The sequence below is a fragment of the Lissotriton vulgaris genome, chromosome 9 (assembly GCF_964263255.1).
Source record: "Lissotriton vulgaris chromosome 9, aLisVul1.2, whole genome shotgun sequence".
NCBI lineage: Eukaryota > Metazoa > Chordata > Amphibia > Caudata > Salamandridae > Lissotriton > Lissotriton vulgaris.
The window spans coordinates 834,429,362-834,446,888 of record NC_141697.1 but is presented as its reverse complement, the minus strand read 5'-3'; the positions used below and the strand labels follow the sequence as shown (position 1 = coordinate 834,446,888).

Genomic DNA, 17,527 nt, shown 5'->3' with positions numbered 1-17,527 from the left:
AGTCAAGTGCAGAATGGGTCCTTGTAACAGGTGGTTAGGTCCGGGACATCAGGAGTGAAAGGCGTCAACCACCATGGTTTGGCCAAGTAGCTCATGTGTGAACCGTGGCCCTTTGAAAGGGGTTTTGTCACCTGGCCTGTTAGAAATGGGGATCTCTAGTTGACAATCGTTTTCACCTTTATCCAAACAGGGACCCTTACATCTAGCCAGGATAATCTGGATATGCTACTGAAATAACCCCTGCTTAACCCCTTGGTAACTTGGTACGAGCAGTCAGGCTTATCTCAGAGGCAGTGTGTAAAGCATTTGCACATAACTAACATCTAACATTAATGCAGTGACAACACAATAAAAGGACAGCACATCATTTTTAGGAAGATATCCAATATTTATCTGTGCAAACAAGACCAAAATGATAAAAGACCATACTTTATATGTAGTCTGAACACTATGAAAATTATTGGATCAGTTATTCGTTTCATACAACAATCGATTAGAAAAAGAAAAGACTACGCCCACTTGGGAGCCAACCAGCTCACCACCTCCCTCAGCCAGAACCCTCCCACCAACACGACGGACCCCAACGAAGAAGCCCGCAACCTCACACAGTGGCTCACCAACTGCGCCAATGACCTTGCACCACTGAAGAACCCTCCCAGCAGACCCGGCAGCAAGAAAACCTTGTGGTTCACCAATGACCTCAAACACTCCCAAGAAAACCTGCCGCACCCTCGAGAAAGCCTGGCGCCGCGACCATAAAGCAGAAAACATGACAGCCCTCAAGTATGCCACCCGCCAACACCACCAGCTGATCCGCACCACCAAAAGGACAACATTGAAAGAACGACTGGACAACAACACTCACAACAGCAAGGAACTCTTCAGCATCGTTAAAGAGCTCTCCAACCCCAGCGCCTGCAACAACGACATCACACCCTCGCTAGACCTGTGCGCCTCACCCGTCTCGTTCTTTCACCGCAAGATCGCCGACATATATAACAGATTTGGCGAACAGACCACGCACCCTACCGCCGATCCAGCGCCCCTCATTACCACCCTCTCCACCTGGATCCCGGTCAGCACTGAAGACACCACCTGCATGATGAACACCTTCCACTCCTGCTCCCCAACCGACCTCTGTCCACACCACATCTTCAACAAAGCCGACTCCATCATTGCACCCCAACTCCGGGACATCATCGACAGCTCCTTCGCATCCGCCACCTTCCCGGAGAGCTGGAAACATGCCGAGCTCAGCGCCCTCCTGAAGAAACCCACCGCGGACCCCACGGACCTCAAGACCTTCCGCCCCATCTCGCTCCTCCCTTTTCCTGCCAAAGTCATCGAGAAAACTGTCAACAAACAACTCTCCGCCTTCCTCGAGACTAAAGGATCCCTCGACCCCCTCGCAGCCCAGCTTCCGACCAAACCACAGCACCAAAACCGCCCTCATCGCAGCTACCAACAACATCAGGTCCCTGCTCGACAACGGGGATACAGCTGCCCTCATCCTCCTGGACCTCTCAGCAGCCTTCGACACAGTGTGCCACCGCATCCTGATACGACGCCTCAGCAACAGTGGAATCCAAGGAATGGCCTTGGAATGGATCATCTCGTTCCTCGCCGGAAGAACCCAGAGAGTCTGCCTCCCCTCCTTCCGATCCGCGACCACTGAAGTAATCTGCGGCGTTCCTCAAGGATCCTCGCTCAGCCCCACCCTCTTCAACATCTACATGAGCCCTCTCGCAGCCATCGCACGCCAATACAACCTTAACATCAACTCCTACGCTGACGACACCCAGCTGATCCTCTCCCTCACCAACGACCCGCCACCGCCAGAGTCAGCTTCCAGGAAGGGATGAAAGACGTCGCGGAATGGATGAAGCTCAGCCGTCTGAAACTGAACTCCGACAAGACGGAAGTCCTCATCCTGGGACCATCCCCCTCTGCCTGGGACGACTCCTGGTGGCTCTCTGCGCTGGGCACCACCCCAAAGTCCACGGACCATGCACGCAACCTGGGCTTCATCCTGGACTCATTCCTCACAATGACCAAGCAAGTCAACGCCGTCTCGTCATCCTGTTTCAACACCCTGCGCATGCTCCGAAAGATCTTCCGGTGGATCCCCACCGACACCAGGAAGATAGTCACCCAGGCCCTCGTCACCAGCTGACTGGACAACGGGAACACCCTCTACGCTCAAACCACAGCAAAACTCCAGAAAAGACTCCAGCGCATACAGAACACCTCTGCACGACTCATCCTGGACATCCCCCACACAGCCACATCTCTGCCCAGCTGAAAGCCCTGACTGGCTCCCCATCAGCAAGAGGATCACGTTCAGACTCCTCACCCACGCACACAAGGCTCTCCACAACATGGGCCCCAAATACCTCAACAGCCGCCTCACATTTTACACACCCACCTGCCAGCTCCGATCCGCCAGCCTCGCTCTTACCGCCGTCCCACGAATTCGCAAAGCCACCGCCGGAGGAAGATCTTTCTCCTACCTGGCGGCCAAGACATGGAACTCCCTCCCCACCCCCCTACGGCTGACCCAGGACCATCTCTCCTTCAGGAAACAACTCAAGACCTGGCTGTTCAAGCAGTAGCGACTTCCCTCCCTCCCAGCGCCTTGAGACCGTAACGGGTGAGTAGTGCGCTCTACAAATTACTTGATTGACTGATTGCTGTATGAAAAAGAAGACACCTCACAATATCCATTTAAATGTTATCTTCTTGCACTTTCTGCACTCACACCTTACTGCATGAATTGTGGTAGTCTGTATTTTATATACCTCAGTAATAAGGCACTTACTATTTCATCATGATATTCTCCCTATGAAACCCAAGTTTATAAATATAATTTTTAGTATTAATTGTTGTCCATGACAAATTGTAAGTATGTCTTTTTTAGATTATGTCTATAAGTATGCTTTTATAGTGTTTGTCTTATTGTCACCAAAGAAAGCTTATTTGAATTGAATTGAATTGATAAAAGACTAGCATACAGTAATCAAAAATAGGAACTTGGCAGAAATAACTTTAAAATGCAGTTCCTTGAAACCGGTAGAACTGTATGGAGCTACCGCAGTGCTGAACACAACATAACCCAACAGTTCTGACTGACCACGTCAGTACGGACCGGCTTTAGTGTCACCAGACTCATAAACAAGACCTTTGCTTCTGGCCGACTGCGTCGGTGCGGCCTATTTGTGGCAACTATCGCAGTTGCGATGTGAAGCGGTGCAGCTTCAATCAATCAATCACAGACATTTATATAGCGCACTACCTACCCGGAGGGTCTCAAGGCGCTAGGGGGGGGGGGGGGGGGGGGAGTGCTGCTAATGCTCGAAAAGCCAGGTCTTGAGCTTCTTCCTGAAGGAGAGGTGGTCTTGGGTCAGGCGCAGGTCGGTCGGGAGGGAGTTCCAGGTCTTGGCGGCCAGGTAGGAGAAGGACCTTCCTCCTGTTGTCGTTCTTCGGATGCGGGGGACGGTGGCGAGGGCGTGGCTGGCTGATCGGAGATGTTGTTTGGGAGCGTAGAAGTTGATGCGGTTGTTGAGGTAGCTCGGTCCTTGGTCGTGTAGGGCTTTGTGTGCGTGGGTGAGGAGGCGGAAGGTGATTCTTTTGTTGACGGGGAGCCAATGGAGGTCTCTCAGATGTCCAGAGATGTGGCTGTGTCGTGGGATGTCGAGGATGAGTCTGGCTGAGGCGTTCTGGATCCGCTGGAGTCTCTTCTGGAGCTTGGCGTTGGTTCCGGCATAGAGGGCGTTGCCGTAGTCCAGTCGGCTGGTGACGAGGGCCTGGGTGACAGTCTTCCTGGTCTCGGTGGGGATCCACCGGAAGATCTTTCGCAGCATGCGCAGGATGTTGAAGCATGACGAGGAGACGGCGTTGACTTGTCTGGTCATGGTGAGGGAGGAGTCCAAGATGAAGCTCAGGTTGCGTGCGTGGTCTGTCGGTTTGGGTCCGCTGCCTAGGGCGGGGGGCCACCAGGAGTCGTCCCAAGCGGAGGGCGAGGAACCCAGGATGAGGACTTCCGTCTTGTCTGAGTTCAGTTTCAGGCGGCTGGTCGTCATCCACTCGGCTACGTCTTTCATCCCTTCGTGAAGGTTGGCTCTGGCGGCGGCGGGGTCGTTGGTCAGGGAGAGGATCAGCTGGGTGTCGTCAGCGTAGGAGATGATGTTGAGGTTGTGTTGGCGTGTGATGGCCGCGAGGGGGCTCATGTAGACGTTGAAGAGGGTGGGGCTCAGCGAGTATCCTTGAGGTACGCCGCAGATGACTTCGGTGGCCTCTGACTTGTACGGTGGTAGACGGACTCTCTGTGTTCTTCCATCGAGGAAGGAGATGATCCACTCTAGTGCCTTCTCCTGGATTCCTACGTTGCTAAGGCGCTGCACTAGGGTGCGGTGGCAGACAGTGTCGAATGCCGCGGAGAGGTCTAGGAGGATGAGGGCCGCTGTTTCACCGTTGTCCAGCAGGGCTCGGATGTCATCGGTGGCAGCGATGAGGGCGGTCTCGGTGCTGTGGTTGGCTCGGAAACCAGACTGTGAGGGGTCGAGGGATCCATTCGTCTCGAGGAAGGCGGCCAGCTGCTTGTTGACGGTCTTCTCGATGACTTTGGCTGGGAACGGGAGGAGCGAGATGGGGCGGTAATTCTTGAGTACGGTGGGATCCGCTGTAGGTTTCTTTAGTAGGGCGCTGAGTTCGGCGTGCTTCCAGCTCTCCGGGAAGGTGGCGGTGTCGAAGGAGGTGTTGATGATGTCTCGCAGGTGGGGTGCGATGATCGCGTCGGCCTTGTTGAAGACGTGGTGAGGGCAGGGGTCGGTCGGAGATCCGGAGTGGATGGAGTTCATCATGCGGATGGTGTCTTCGGTGCAGATTGGAGTCCAGGCGCGGAGGGTGGTGGTGGGGGGCGGTGGTTCGGTTGTGGCGTGCGTCGGTTGGGTGCTGAAGCTGTTGTGTATGTCCGCGATCTTGTTGTGGAAGTAGGAGGCGAGGGAATTGCAGAGGTCTTGCGATGGGGTGATGTCGTTGTTTCCGGCATTGGGGTTGGAGAGCTCTTTGACGATGTTGAAGAGTTCCTTGCAGTTGTGTGCGTTGTTGTCCAGCCGGTCCTTGAATGCAGTTTTCTTAGTGGCGCGGATCAGTTGGTGGTGCTTCCGGGTGGCAAGCTTGAGGGCGGTCATGTTGTCCGGTGTTGGTTCCCTTCTCTAGGCTTTCTCGAGGGCTCGGCAGTTCTTCTTGGAGCTCTTGAGTTCGTCGGTGAACCATGGGGCCTTCTTACTGCCGGGTCTGCTGGGCGGGGTCCTCAGTGGGGCGAGTTCATCCGTGCAGTTGTTGATCCACTTCGTGAGGTTGTCGGCAGCCTGGCTGGGGTTCGCTGAGCTGGTGGGGGGGTGCAGGCTCAGGGAAGCGGCGAGCTGGTCGGCTGTGATCTTGTTCCAGCTGTTCCGGGCAACCGGTTGCTGGTGGTGGTGTGTCGTCGTTCTTCTGAAGGTGAAGTGGACGCAGCTGTGGTCTGTCCAGTGGAGTCCAGTGGCGTGGCTGAAGGCGATGTCTTTGCTGGATGAGAAGACGGCGTCGAGGGTGTGTCCGGCGAGGTGGGTGGGGGTGGTCACCAGCTGCTTGAGTCCGAGTTTGGCGAGGTTGTCGAGCAGGGTGATGGTGTTGCGGTCGTTGTTGTTCTCCAGGTGGAAGTTGAGGTCCCCCAGGAGGATGTAGTCAGCGGAGGGGAGGGCATGCGGGCTGATGAAGTCGGCGATGTCCTCGCAGAATTGTGTGCGTGGTCCCGGGGGTCGGTAGATCAGGGTGCCTCTGAGGGTGGTCTTCGGGTCGGTGCGGATCTGGAAGTGTAGGTGTTCGGCGGATTTCAGGGTGTCGTCGGTGTTGATCGTGATGTGGATGGCGTCCCTGTGGATGATGGCGATGCCTCCTCCCATCTGGTTGGCGGAACGGTCCCTCCGGGTGATCTTGTAGCCCTCTGGGATGGCGATGGCGATGTCGGGCGCTGAGGAGTCGTTCATCCAGGTTTCCGTGCCATCCCCTCAAGTCGCGGTGCAGGGAACGGCAAGGTGGGGGTCGTCCAGCGGCGTCAGTGAGACCAGGGCTTGCGGTGCGGAGTGACGCATTGTTTGTTGCAGTGCTGACGGGTCACAGAGGAGGACGACAGAGCTGGGAGCTGGCGCCGTTCAGCCCAGACTACGGTGTGGGTGTGGGTGGGGCTGTGCGTCACATCACTTACGTCTGAGTACCGCCTTTGGAACTGCGGGTCCCTCACAAAATAAAGCCTTGAAGAGGACTCCCTCACCTTTTTTAACATCACAAACACACATCTACACCGAATTAGGCCCCTCACCCTCACTGCACCCTTACGGCAAGGAACAAAAGATCTCCGAAAAAGAGCCCCTTTAAGGGTGCCCGTCGGGCATTGCAGCGCCGGCCCAACGAGGAGCAGGCTCAAACAATGAAGCATGACACCTAGCTAGCTGGGTGTGTGAGAGCCCTAGTTCTGAAAGGAGGAATTCCCCTCCTTGATCTCCTGTAATATACCACCAGGACTAACTAACTATGGCACTTGAATGGTGATTATCACATCACCTAGGAACTCTGTACCCTTTCTTTTTTAAATGCATCTAGGGCATGTACGTTGGACCTATTAAAGCCCACCATTTGTTCCCCCTTTTTTGTTGAACAGATTTAATTTAGTACTCATTTTTAATCAAGCTATTTTCATATACAGTGGCATCTTGTACTTTATATAGCATTTTGCATTATCAATTATGCATCTGTTTTTAGGAAGCATGTCATATGGAAAATTAAGAAGTGGGCATAGGTAATTCCACCTGCACTTTCCCTGCCAATAAGCAATGACTTCTGTCCTCTACCCCTCGATCATTTAACACCTGTCGGGGGACGACTCTCACAGTTCCTACCTGTCTGGAATTCAATCTTCACAGACAAGTGGGTATTACAAATTGTCCAGTATGGTTATTGCTTGGAACTTACATGTACCCCCCAACTCTCCTTCCAAAAGAGCATGCAATATCACCAGAACACCTCACTCTCTTAAAAGAAGAGGTTCTCTCTCTGTTACAAAAACATGCAATAGAACCAGTCCCATTACATCATTCGGTGACAGGGTGTACTTCCAATACTATTTAATGGCAAAAATTGATTTCTCTCTCAGGCTTACATTAGACCTCAGACAGCTAAACCTCTATATTCAGTCAGATCATTTCCACATGGTCACACTACAACAGGTGCTCCCACTGCTTTAGTAAGGCAACTTCCTTTCCACTCTAGATTTAAAGGACGCTTACTTTCATATTTCCACTCACCTGGCTCACAGGAAATATCTCAGGTTTGTGGTGGACGGACAACACTACTAATTCAAAGTTCTCCCGTTCAGATTAACTACAGCAGCCAGAGTGTTCTCCAAGTATTTGGCAGTAGTCGCAGTACACTTGAGAAAACAACACTTTCACGTCCTTCCTTACTTTGACAACTGGCTCATAAAAGCCAAGGCACAACGCAGCTCTTACAACACACTCACAAATCAGTTCAGCTGCTTCACGACTTGGGATTCATTGTAAACCTCACCAAGTCTCCTCTCCAAACCTCTAACACTCAAGCATACCTTCGTACGGACAACATGACAATGATGTACTATATACAAAAGCAGGGAGGGACATACTCTCCACAGCTTTCACACCTAGCTCAAAACATCTGGAGATGGGCAATACCTCAGAACATATACCTTCTTGCAGAACATCTCCCAGGAGTAAACAACCACATAGCGGATCTGCTTCATTTCTAGGTATCCGCACCCATTGTCCAAAGGCAATGCGCTATGGATAAATTGGTCTCGGATATTTGCTTAAGCTTTTCCACCTCTCCCGTTAATTCCATTAGTGTTTCGGAACCTCAAGCAACATTCCCTCACAATTATCTTAGTTGCTCCCACATGGGCTTGACAACCATGGTTCACAACCCTCCTAGAACTCCCAGTAGTTGCTCACCAAAAGTTGCACCTCTCCCTCAAGCTTATTACTCAGAACCATGGAGGTTCTCTCTCTGTTACAAAAACATGCAATAGAACCAGTCCCATTACATCATTCTGTGACAGGGTGTACTTCCAATACTATTTAATGGCAAAAATTGATTTCTCTCTCAGGCTTACATTAGACCTCAGACAGCTAAACCTCTATATTCAGTCAGATCATTTCCACATGGTCACACTACAACAGGTGCTCCCACTGCTTTAGTAAGGCAACTTCCTTTCCACTCTAGATTTAAAGGACGCCTACTTTCATATTCCCACTCACCTGGCTCACAGGAAATATCTCAGGTTTGTGGTGGACGGACAACACTACTAATTCAAAGTTCTCCCGTTCAGATTAACTACAGCAGCCAGAGTGTTCTCCAAGTATTTGGCAGTAGTCGCAGTACACTTGAGAAAACAACACTTTCACGTCCTTCCTTACTTTGACAACTGGCTCATAAAAGCCAAGGCACAACGCAGCTCTTACAACACACTCACAAAACAGTTCAGCTGCTTCACGACTTGGGATTCATTGTAAACCTCACCAAGTCTCCTCTCCAAACCTCTAACACTCAAGCATACCTTCGTACGGACAACATGACAATGATGTACTATATACAAAAGCAGGGAGGGACATACTCTCCACAGCTTTCACACCTAGCTCAAAACATCTGGAGATGGGCAATACCTCAGAACATATACCTTCTTGCAGAACATCTCCCAGGAGTAAACAACCACATAGCGGATCTGCTTCATTTCTAGGTATCCGCACCCATTGTCCAAAGGCAATGCGCTATGGATGAATTGGTCTCGGATATTTGCTTAAGCTTTTCCACCTCTCCCGTTAATTCCATTAGTGTTTCGGAACCTCAAGCAACATTCCCTCACAATTATCTTAGTTGCTCCCACATGGGCTTGACAACCATGGTTCACAACCCTCCTAGAACTCCCAGTAGTTGCTCACCAAAAGTTACACCTCTCCCTCAAGCTTATTACTCAGAACCATGGAGAGGTAAGGCATCCAGATCCCAATCAATTCAACCTTGCAATCTGGCACCTGGAATCATAGAGTTTGGCTACCTTAATCTCCCGCCAGACTGCATGAATGTCAATAAAGAGGCTACACGCCCTACCGCAAGAGCATGCAATGCACCCAAATGGAAACAGTTTGTCATTTATTGTACTAACATTAAAATCTATCCACTAGATGCTTCCACTCAAAACATCATTTGCTATCTGTTATACTTACAACGTGCGAACTTAGCATACACATCTATATGGTTACAGTCAGTCAAAATATCTTTATTTGGCTGACTATCAGCCATAAAAGAATGCATCAAAAGACATTTACAACAAATTAAAAAAGGAAATGCATGCAATAAATATTATAGTTCAGAACTATAACAATTTCAATGTCAAACTATCAGGGTTATAGTAGGTGATTTCCACAAGGTGACAACATGAATTAGGGGCGGGTGTAAATAAAATTCATAAAATTCCCCTGTCCCAATGAACAATAAAACCCGGAAATTATCTTTTTAAAGCAAGTTAAATTAGATCATTTTCCAACAATGTTGCGCAATCGAACCGCCAAGGAAATACATCTATAAATCATTAAACAAGTGAATTCATCTTTTAAATGCTGGAGGTAGTATAATGCTGCCCGGCACTTCCTAATATTTAAAATTGTTTAACGTGGAATAATAAAATCGCACCTTGGGTAATATAAAGTTTACAAAAAAACATGAAATGTAATGTGTATTGGACAGACTTGGACACAGATCCAGCTTGGCATCGCAATAAACTTTACGGGGATAGGAAACTAAAAAATTTGAAATGTCAAACTTGTACGGTAAAACAATTTGGCATGGCTAAAATAAAAGGAAAGATAGGGCTCAACACCTCTGAACTAGAAGAGAGTGTTCTAAGACACTCTTTTTTTTTTCCTTCTCTAAGTTACCTCCGATTGAATATAGGCAAGTTAAAAAATCACTTTTCAATTTCATTTTTCGAATTTTATTGATGCTACCTGGATTGCAGAAGCAGTCCGCCACATCCATGATCTCCAGCTGTTTTTTCATGTAGCTTAGCGAAGGTATCTTCATCATGTGAGCCAATTTAAGACAGTCTAAAATAATTGCACGATTTAGTGCTGGTGTTTCCTTTGCACAGATGGAATGCCACAGTAAAATCGGTGCTGACTGTATATGAAAAGACATTTGAGGTACACCAAATGAAGCACACCATAGATCGACCACATAAGTGCACCGATTGTTGGAGATGTTTTGTCAGCCATAAAGCTCTCCGTTTCCACAGACGTGTGCACACCGAGGAGACGTTATACAAGTGTTCAGAGTGTGGGAAAGGTTTTAACAGTCCCAGGGATCTGATTTTGCACAAGAGGGCACATTTTGCTAATGAATTGTGTAAAAGTGGTGGTTGCAGTAGCAGTGGCAGCGGCACTAGCAGTTTAGCTGGTGACGGGTCATTGCCTCTCCTGAAGAGGACTCCCCCCATAGAGGAGAAACCTTACAAGTGCAAGGAATGTGACAAGAAATTTCTGTACAGCGCGGATCTGACCAAACATGTAATCATGCATGCACGGCAGAAGCCCTATGTAATGTGCAATCGAACTGACCTCACCACGCAAGACTTTCGCTGAACTGGGACCGAGACAGTAAAGCTTCAAGATGCAAAGCCTGTGGGGGACAAACCTTTCAGGTGTGGAGAGTGTGGAAATTGCTTCTCCCATCAAGCCCACTTTACATTGCACCAGAGGACTCATTTACTGGAAAGGCCTTTCCAGTGCGACATATGCAAGCGAAGTTTCACTCAGAAATGGCACCTCACCTTACACAGGAGGGCTCACTCTCTACCACTGGCAGACCGGTGTGTGTGACAAAAGCTTCAGCCGGCTGGCTGATCTTGTTCTGCACCAAAAGAAGCATAAGAAGAAGAGACCAATCAAGTTGGAGAAGAGTGAAGAAAGTCTTCCACCGGCATCCCCGGCCCTAACTCTTCAGCCCTTAACCTCCTCTCCCAGCCTTTTTCCACCACTAGCTCCCCTCGCCACTGAACAGGAGTCTGACTTGAGTGAAAACCTGTTCAGGTGTGGAGAATGTAAGACGAGCTTCTCCAGGTTTGCGCACCTTGTTCTACACAGAAAGAAGCACGCAAAGGACAAAGTGTTCGTGTGTGGGGTGTGTGAAAAGACCTTTCACCAGCAGGCCAGTCTCACCATGCGCGCAAGAACGCATCTTGTTGACCGACCATTCAAGTGTGACGTCTGCAAGCGCAGCTTCACGCAAATGGCGCATCTCACTTTGCACCGTGGGGCGCATTGGCCTCCTCAGTACGAACCATTTAAATGTGATCTCTGCGCCAAAAGCTTCTTGAAAATTGCCCACCTTGTTCTGCACAGGGGCAAAAAAAGAAGAAAAACACCAATCAAGACTGAGCTTGAGTCTGAGCGTGACTTTCCAGCTGTGGGACTTGAGAGCCGCAGTGTCAGCAGCCCAACACTCTGTTGACATGTGGGCAGTGCGGACGGATATTTATTAAACAGGCACATCTAACATTGCATATGAGGAGACATAAGGAGAAGCTGATCAAGTTGGAGGAGCTGTCTGATGAGAGCATCCCGCGCAGGGTGCATTTGAATGCACAACAGAAGAATCCGCCCAGTGGTGGTTTGTTCACGTACAGGGAATGTGGCGACACATTAAGCCGTCAGTGGCACCTGACCGTGCACCGGAAAGAGCACCTAAGTGGGAAGCCATTTAAAATAACGAGAGTGCGGTGACAGTTTCACTCGGATGTGGCACCTCACTGTGCACCGTCAAAAGCACTCCGTTGACAAAGTGTTTCAGTGCAGAGAATGTGGAAAGATCTTCCCTCGGCTAGGCAACTTGAATTTTCACTGGCGAATGCACTTGTTAAAGGAACACTTGCAAAGCAGCCAGAGCAACAGAAGTGACCCTCATCAACCAGATCTCGCAAGCCAGACAGATAAGCAGTTTAAATGTGTTGTTTGTGAAAAAAGCTTCCCCAGGCTCGCACACATAATTTTGCACCAGAGGCGTCACATCCGAGAGAAAAGTAAACCAAACCTTGTGACATGAGCAACACATGGAAACAGCCCTTAGTTGCCTAAGAAGGGATGCACACAAGCAGCCCGTTGTTCACATGCGGAGAATGTGGGCAGGTTTTCCCTCGGAAGACTCATTTCATGTTGCACCTCACAAATCATGCACGAGAGAAGAGTAGAGGAAAGCAGGGAGTGACTCAAGAGCACTGTCAGCTGACGTCTCCCACAGGAGAAATGCTGTACAAATGTGGGAAATGCAATAAGATCTTTCCCCGCCGGGCTTACCTTAGTTTGCACCAGAGAGCACACATCACGACAAAACAGTTCCAGTGTGCTGATTGTGATAAACGGTTCACCCATATCGCCTACCTCCCCATGCATCGTAAACAAGCATTTACAATGCAACGGTCTCGCCTTTGCCCCCCACACAGAGTTCTCCCACACAGAGTCCCCCCACATAGAGCCCCCACACACACAGAGTCCCCCACACACACAGAGCCCCCCCACCACACACACACAGAGCCCCCCACACACACAGAGGCCCCCCACCCACACAAAGGCCCCCCACCCACACAGAGTCCACCCACACACACAGAGCCCCTCCACACACACAGAGCCCCTCCACACACACACAGAGCCCCCCCCCCACACACACAGAGCCCCCCACACACACACAGAGCCCCCCCCACACACACAGAGCCCCTTCACACACACACACAGAGCCCCCCCACACACAGAGCCCCTTCACACACACAGAGCCCACACACACAGAGCCCACCCACACACACAGAGCCCACCCACACACACAGAGCCCCCCCCCATTGACAAAGCCAATTGTCCTGACTTGTAAGTATGATGTTACTTGTATCATATATCTGGAGGCAGTGACAGAAACAACAAAATAGCAGTCGGGTGGCACACTATGCTAAGCACAAACTTTTAGCTTACGTGTTTTTAAGCCACGTCCTTAATTACCTTGGCCACGCCCCCTTGAAAGACCCCGCAGTTTTTTCATCCTACTTAAAGCCCCGGGGTTACTGCTTCTTATTCGAAGGAATTCCTTCTTGTGTTTGTGCATTGCCCAGAGCACGACTCTATACAGCATTTCACATTCAAAGACACGTTTCCTTCCATTCCTTCGGACTCTTCAAAATGGCTTTTTCTGAAGTGTTGTGAGGGTCTGGCAGTTGTAAGCTGCTGTCAGTGCATGTGCTTTCCCTTGCATTGTTCCGCAGCCTCTCCTGACATGGAAGGCTCCGCCGGCTGCACACGGAGGTCACGGCCCCAGCCCCTTCTTTCTCAAGTCGGAATCATGTTGGTTGGTCACGCCACATTAGATTTTGGGATAGGCCACAAACGGAATCTCTAGCAGGCTGTTACCACAGTAGCTGGCATGGGGAGCTACAAAAAGTCACTAAATTAACACGTGCTTCATTAACCCCCTGTGGCTTGGCACAAATCAGCCAGGCAACCCCCGCTGCTCCTGGGGGGGCCCCGGAGACCCTGCTCCTGGGGGGGCCCAGTGAGAGTCGCCCCCGCCCCCTTCACTCCCCGAAGTAGACAGTGGCCTGGCAGCGGGGCACGGCGAGCTCATGCTGGCCTCAGGGCGTGAGCGGGGACCGTTGGCTCCGGCGCACACACGGGACGTCCCACACCTGCGGTGGCTCGAGACAAAGAGCAGCGCTCCAACGTCCTGAGGCAAGGTGAAAAACTTCAGCCGATCCTGCCCACGCGAGCTTCCCATTGGGTGAGCTTTACTCCCCGCTGATCCAGATTGATCGCTCTTGTTGATACTACGGCCACCTCCCAGCCTCCCAACATGGTACGGACAGTGGGCGGGCGGGAGGGAGGAGGCACGGACAGTGGGCGGGCGGGAGGGAGGAGGCATGGACAGTGGGCGGGCGGGAGGGAGAAGGCACAAACAACGGGAGGGAGGGTGGTGGATAAACAAAGCCACGGACAGTGGGCGGGTGGGAGGGAGGAGGCAGGGACAGTGGGCGGGCAGGAGGGAGAAGGCACGGACAATGGGAGGGAGGGCAGGGGATAAACGAGGCACAATAACAGGAAGGGGAGGATAGAGAACATGGACAACAGGGAGGAGGCGGGAACAAATGGATCGCTGACAACGGGAGGAGGGCGGGATAACTCCTCGGCGAGAGGGATGGTGTGAGGGGTGGGACTTAAAAGAAGAGACAGAAACGCCCACTAATAGCGTTGTGATGGGGGAAAGAGTGATTGACAACATCTCTTCCAATGACTAGCCTCCATTTATGGAGCTAGCCAATGGAAGAGAGAGGCGGGTTAAAGCTCCCTACTGAAGCTCAAAAGATTTCGCCTGCGCGAACACTGCTGCGCAGTGGACCCAAGGCGAAACCTAAAAACACAAGCGGGACAAACCTTTCTTATGTGAACAGTGTCTCAAAAGCTTCCCTCTGCTAATTCATCTCGCATTGCACCAGCGTATGCATAAAGATGAGAATGTCAAACCTGAAGACGAAGCAGCCGTTCCACAGGAATCGTCCCCGCCACAGGAAGTGGCTGCTGCCAATGCGTCACCTGAAGATGCATTGCAGCAGAAGTGTAATGCAGATTAAATATTTCAGTGCCAAAAGTGTGACAATAGCTTCGCACGCCAGGGTCACCTCATTAATCACTACCGTATGCACACAGGAGAGACCCCGTTCAAATGCAATATCTGTGGGAAAGGCTTCCGTGGGAAGGCCAAGCTGGCAATGCACCATCAGATACACTCCAGTGGGAATACGTATAATTGTGGAGAGTGTGTAAGTACCTTCGTTCAGCTTGCAGATCTCATTAAACACCAAAGAAAACACAGACCGAAACCATTTCAGTGCACCGAGTGTGACAACACCTTCCATCAGAAAGCCAACTTAGCACTACATGAGAAGACACACGCAGGGGAGAAACTGTTTAAGTGTATTGCTTGCGACAAGAGTTTCCAGAGCCAAACGTGCCTTGATTTCCACACATGAACACATTCGGACCAGAAAACATACATGTGCAGTAAATGTTTTAAGACATTCCACCTCAGACAGTCACTGATTGCACATGAAAGAATACACACAGGGGAGAAGCCATATAATTGTGGGTACTGTAAAAAAAGATTTCATCAGCAGGCTCATCTAAATATACACAAGAGAATACACACAGGAGAGAAACCTTACCAGTGTGGAGAGTGCGGGAAACGGTTTCCTCAGCAATCCCATCTAACAGTTCACCTGCGAATTCATACAGGAGAGACGCCGTTCCAGTGTCACCACTGTGATAAAACGTTCAGCATCAGCAATAATCTGACTGTGCATCTGAGAACGCATTCTAGAGAATTGCCATTTCAATGTAACCAGTGTGAGCAAAGCTTCGCTCGCAGTAAAGCACGGAAGAATCACCAGGGAAAACATGTAAATGGAACAATGTAAGTTTCATTTGTTTAAAGCTTCCATTTAAATACTCCTCTGGCTGCAGACCGAGAGTTTATACAGTAGATACATAATCCACGATGAACCCTGTTACTGGCCCTGCTGTTGCAGCCAAAGAGGAAAGTGTGCAAGCTATGACCTTCCTGAAGAAAACCTAAGGGGATGAGATAATGCAGCCAGGAACCTAAGGTTAGAAGGCATTGGCGTTCTGCTTCTAGATATGCAGAGCTCAGTCCTCACACATCCCAAGAAATCACAAGTGAAACGTCTTTGGGAAGCATTAACCTTGAATGCTTTTGGGAGCCATTAACCTTGTGTGCAGATTGGTATGAGGCGTGTAGTAAGAACAGTGCTAGTCAGTTTGAAGAGCTCGAGGGTGCTGAATGTACCTTGTGATCTACAGATGTGGTTCAATAATCCCAACCCTGATTTGAAACATAAACTAATATAAATATAAACGATACGCAGAATAGGCCAACAGTAGACTGAGAAGTTGAATGAGAAGATATCATGCAACCTGCATTTGGCCATACTGAATATTAAGACTATAAGTAAATCTAAAAAAATAGGAGATAAGTACGCTTGATCTTAGCCAAAAGACTGAGACAGGAAATCAAGTAATAGCTATTGAGGGGGTTCGTACTTAATTCCAATGCTTCATGGTATGGCCAAAAAACTAAATTGCCCTATAAGCAGGTTTTTGGGGAATGGTTGACGAAAGTCTCACACATTGTTTCCAGAGGTATTGTACTCTCTGTAGGGCTGTACATAGAGAGATATGGCCACGTAACTGGATTTGTACGTTCACGGTTTTATGTAACACACAAGGTGAACCTCTGCTTTTTAGACTTTGTGACCGTATTCAGGAAAGTAGAATGCAAAAGGTTGAAGCTGGTTCTACCATTTAATATATTCCATTCACAATGAAAGAATGCTTCCAGCTAGAAAAACTAAGCATGACAGTAATATCATGATTCCATGTCAGGACTCAAAAGTATTGGTCTTGATGGCTACACAGATGATTGTCAACTTTCAGGATGTAAAGATTCAATACACTTGAAGACTATAGAATTCCTAATGATGGTGCTGGTAAATATTACAGCTTTTGGTCCAACTAGAGGCACTACTCACCTTTGCAACCCTGTTCCCGTTCCAGCAAGAACATAACCTCCATGCTGTACAGGCAGCGTGGAATATAGGTGCAGTACTGTTCTGATCCAGCATGGGATGAACATTTCCTAACTGACATTGATTTGCTACTGCCATTTGCAGGTAAGCATCAGCTTGTTGACTTTGACCTCAAGATTATAAACCCAACATAACACGCAAGCAGCATGAACCCTAGTCTAACACTGCAGTTTTCCCCTTTGCTAAAGGGTTGTCGTTTGAGACATTGACTGATCAAATCCAGGTCACCTCTGAATGGACAAAACTATTTTAACTAATGCAAGAGCAAAAAATGCATTGCTTGTATTCATAGCAGACTTGATTCTAATGTCCCTATTGATTACTGTTACCCTGCTGACCGACATTTTTAGTTTTTTTAACTTTCCAAAAGCATCCTTATCAGTGGACTACCCTAACTAACATTGTGCTATTCCTGTGAGAGAAAATATCGAATTTCATATCAAACCATACTCTTACAATTTTTTGCCATAAAAGAAGCGTGTTACTAAGCACACTGCTTTGACAATGACACTCCCTTCTTTCCAACATATTACACCCCTCTCGCATCCTACATTTAGATTACCAATGTACACTTTTTTTTCATCTTAAATTAGTTTTCAATTTATTCAGACCTATCTTCTGAGTAGCACCAACAGTCCACAATTGGTGGGTCATTCTTTGACATTTTTGAGTTCAGATCCCCTCACAAAGTATTACCAAGTGCATTAACACACCCCACCCCTCACTAAATCCTTTCACCATCAGGAGACTTTTGTCAGATCTGCAAGTACA

The 17,527-nt window shown here is 49.3% G+C and overlaps 1 pseudogene; it reads left to right on the top strand.

Annotated features, from left to right (window-relative positions):
• LOC147692330 (uncharacterized) overlaps positions 1-16,089 on the top strand; it is a 52,741-nt pseudogene extending 36,652 nt beyond the window's left edge.
• The last annotated feature ends 1,438 nt before the right edge of the window (positions 16,090-17,527 follow it).